The sequence below is a fragment of the Abramis brama genome (genome assembly GCF_963993115.1).
Source record: "Abramis brama genome assembly, chromosome: 15".
Taxonomy (NCBI): Eukaryota; Metazoa; Chordata; class Actinopteri; order Cypriniformes; family Leuciscidae; genus Abramis; species Abramis brama.
The window spans coordinates 34404913-34409168 of record NC_139977.1 but is presented as its reverse complement, the minus strand read 5'-3'; the positions used below and the strand labels follow the sequence as shown (position 1 = coordinate 34409168).

Sequence of the window (4256 nt, the reverse complement as noted above, 5' to 3'; positions counted from 1 at the left end):
CCGGTGTTCTGACCCAAATCACTGCGACACCGGGGCTGGCAGACTCCCTCCAGCGGCCTCCATGCACCAGAACCGAACTACACTCACGGACACGGTGCGTGTTCAGTCAGGGATCATCTCGGCTGGATTCGGTGTGGGTTCGGATGATCTGAGTCCAAATTCCGCTTTATGTGGTTACTGCAATCGAGAATGTTTACATAAAAACCGCGTAACGGAGCCACAGAAACGGAAGCGGGTCTCAGCTCGGTGTCGCGGGGGTTTGCGGTTCTCAGTGCGCGACTGGACCGCTGGACTCAGTTTTCCAAAGGGAAGTTTTGGAGCCGAATTTGTCCCATGAATCCTCCACCGTCGCCATCTTTAGTCTCTTATTTATCCTGATCAGCTCCGTGCTTCTGAACGCCTCGGAGCCGTGACGGTATTTACTCGCGCGGTCATGGCGAGTTCTGCCGGTAGGGGGCGCGAGGCGGCCTTTAAACCTATTTGGAATTTAAACCTATGATTTAAACCGAACTAGAGCGGGAATATTTTTAAACGGTCTATTCTGATTTTAAACGAACTAGAGCGGGAATATATTATAAACTGTCAAACAGAAATTCTAATACATGTCCGTAAAATCATAATTAAAATGTTACTGTTTATATTTTGACATTTGTTCTTGCTGTTATTTAAGACCTTTACATTTCTTCCTTAGATACATACACCTTTTTATGGCGGGGATATTTTATTATATTTAAAAAACAGTAAATGTTACCGTTTATATGTTGACATTTGTTCTTGCTGTTATTTTCTCTGTCAGTTACAATTTACAATTAAGAAATGTACATTTCTTCCTCAGCTACAAACGCATTTTTATGGCGGGCATATTTGTAAATGTTCAAACACAAATTGTAATACATGTCTGTAAAATAAATATTAAAATGTTCCTGTTAATATTTTGACATTTGTTCTTGCTGTTATTTTCTGTGTCAGTCACAAGAAATTTACATTTCTTCTTCAGCTTGATACGCATTTTTATATAGACTTAAAAAGAATAATCGTTATGATTAAGCAAAGGTTTTTACTTACAAACTCAAAATACACTTGAATTAAAGTCTGTTATATTCCCAATAGCGGATTAGCATCACGACCGGAAATGGTTATGAACTCAAGTGTCTCGCGCGCTCTGGGTCTCCCTCGATTTCTTTTTCTTCATGACGCATCAGAACATCTCGGCGTAATACGTCAGTTCCTCAGCGCTTGAATCAACACAATCCTCGGAGCTCGGGCGCCTCCTGCTGGTGGACATGAGTAATGCGATATTAATATGTCCTACTTCTTTAAAGATTAAAATTGCCACTCAGACAGACAGGAAAAATATTATATTCAATTATATATAGATATGATATATATATATATATATATATATATATATTATAGCTATACTAAATAGCTAAAATGTGTATCATTAAAAAAAAAAAAAAATCCTATTATTTCTTGAAAGTATCCCTGAGAAACATATTTAAAATGTAGATTTTATTCATTTTGGGCGTTAATAAAAACGAGTCATTTTAGTATCAGACATCTGCATTGTTTTATTAGTTATTATAAAGATAGACCAGCCACAATTAAAATAATACAACATTTATTTTATATTAAGTCTCATAAATTATACACAGAACTTTTGCAGTCAGTCCGAGTAGAAGATAAAAAGCCATCAATGAGAACAGCAGTGTTATGGAATGATAAAAACAGATCACCATAATTTTTATTAAACATTATTAAAGTATTTAATGTAAGTAATGTTTCTGACAGGAGCGGTGTGTGTGTGTGTGTGTGTGTGTGTGTGTGTGTGTGTGTGAGTGATAGTGTGTGCATGTGTTTGTGTGTGTGTGTGCATTCATATATTAGTTACTATAGTAAAGCTGCATTTAAAGCTGGAATTTCCATGTTTTATCATATCTACACGTGTAAATGTCCTTCAGGAGCAGACTGAGGAGACACGAGATCTGTCAGTCGGCTTTTTTATCGGCCACCGTCTTCGGTGCGTGTGCTGTGGATCCGTTCACCGCTCCGTTACACTCATCCTGAGGGAAAGAAGAGGAAGAGGACTGCGACTGTCAGCTTTCTCTGTAAGAGCTGTTAATAACTAATTATATGTCATATTATATTATATGTTAATAACTAATAATGTACCAGTTCATATTAGACAGAGAGAGTCCTGCTTTTGCACAGGTTAAGTCACGTTTGAAAACGAGTCAGGTTCATGATCATTGAATACTTTTGTGTTTTGTTATGGTTTTATAATTCTGGGGGATTTTTTACTGTTAAATAAAGAATTAAATTAGAAATGATTAGATCTGCTCAATCTCTGTCTCCAGAACTAACATCAGACTGACTCAGCAGATTTAAACACAGTTCACACATTATATGAATGGTTAGCACTGTATTTTACAGTCCTGTTCCCACTATAGTAATGACAATAACTGGGTAATAACTGTGTACTAACCCTGAAGCTGCTGTTCCCCTAAACCTAACTCATGTATTTACCTTATATAACCCACAACCTTCATGTAAATGCATGAACTGTAAAATAAAGTGCAACCTATACATTCAAAATGACATGAGAGTTAATAATAAGCTTAATTTTTTGGGTGAATTATTCCTTTAAGACTCCCACACTGTATTAATATTGATGTGTGTCATATATGATGAAGTGTTGAGTGTGTGTACGCGTACAGCGCAGGGTGTGTGTGGCGGCTCCTTCACTGCACTCCTCCAGAAGCGAGAGATGAAGGGATAGATGATCGGCTCCAGGAACCGCTTATACACCCACAGCAGGACTGGGATCACGATACAGGGAATACACACCATACCTGCAGATCTGGACACATTATTAATATCTGCAGATCTGAACACATTATTAATATTAATATCTGCAGATCTGAACACAATATTATTATTAATATCTGACGGAGAACTGAACACAGCAGAGATTATTAATATCAGCTCTGTTCATATTTCAGCACATGCAGGAATCAGTCAAATTATGTTTACATTGAAATGTTCAAATCAAACTGATGTTCTGTCCATAAACAATCCATATCTATCTATCTATCTATCTATCTATCTATCTATCTATCTATCTATCTATCTATCTATCTATCTATCTATCCATCCATCCATCTATCCATCTCTCTATATCTATCTATCTAGATGTGTGTATATTATATATATATATATACACTACCGGTCAAAAGTTTTAGATCTGTAAGATTTTTAATGTTTTTAAAAGAAGTGTCTTCTGCTCTCCAAGGCTGCATTTATTTGATTAAAAATACAAACAAAAACTGTAATATTGTGAAATATTATTACAATGTAAATCATCTGTTCTCTATGTGAATATATAGTAAAGTGTAATTTATTCCTGTGATCAAAGCTGAATTTTCAGCATCATTACTCCAGTCTTCAGTGTCACATGATCTTTCACTCTAATGATGATTTGATGCTCAAGAAACATTTATGATTGTTATCAATGTTGAAAACAGTTTGTTTTTTACATTTTTATTTCATGATGCTATGATGAATAGAAAGTTCAAAAGAACAGCATTTATCTGAAATATAAATCTTTTGTAACATTAAACACTACCGTTCAAAAGTTTGGGGTCAGTAACAATTTTAATTTTATTTTTGGGGGAAAGAAATAAAATAAATCAATACTTTTATTCATCAAGGATGAGTTAAACTGATCAAAAGTTACAGTAAAGACATTTATAATGTTAGAAAATATTCTATTTTAAATAAATGCTGTTCTTTTGAACTTTCTATTCATCAAATAATTTTGAAAAAAAATGTACACAACTGTTTTCAACACTGATAATAATAATGAATGTTTTTTGAGCATCAAATCATGATATTAGAATGATTTGTGAAGGATCATGTGACACTGAAGACTGGAGTAATGATGCTGAAAATTCAGCTTTGATCACAGGAATAAATTACATTTTAAAATATATTAAAATAGAAAACAGTCATTTTAAATTGTCATAATATTTCACAATATTACTGTTTTTTTTGTTTGTTTTTTAATCAAATAAATGCAGCCTTGGTGAGCAGAAGAGACTTCTGTTATAAACATAAAAAATCTTACCGATCTAAAACTTTTGACCAGTAGTGTATATATATGAAGAGTTCAGATGCAAACGCCTCTAAGTGCCTATTAATTGCCATTTAAGTGAAATTATTGGACTTAATTATACGAGTTTGATAAAAAATGATCA

At 34.4% G+C, this 4256-nt stretch overlaps 1 protein-coding gene across 1 annotated transcript in view; it reads right to left on the bottom strand.

Moving 5' to 3' along the window:
• Positions 1-391, bottom strand: part of ric1 (RIC1 homolog, RAB6A GEF complex partner 1) — an 80864-nt gene extending 80473 nt beyond the window's left edge. Inside the window, 1 exon segment of the mRNA XM_084136206.1 lies at positions 1-391. This exon segment is cut by the window's left edge and continues 147 nt beyond it. The gene's annotated coding sequence lies outside the window, so the exon portion shown is untranslated.
• Positions 392-4256: the final 3865 nt, after the last annotated feature.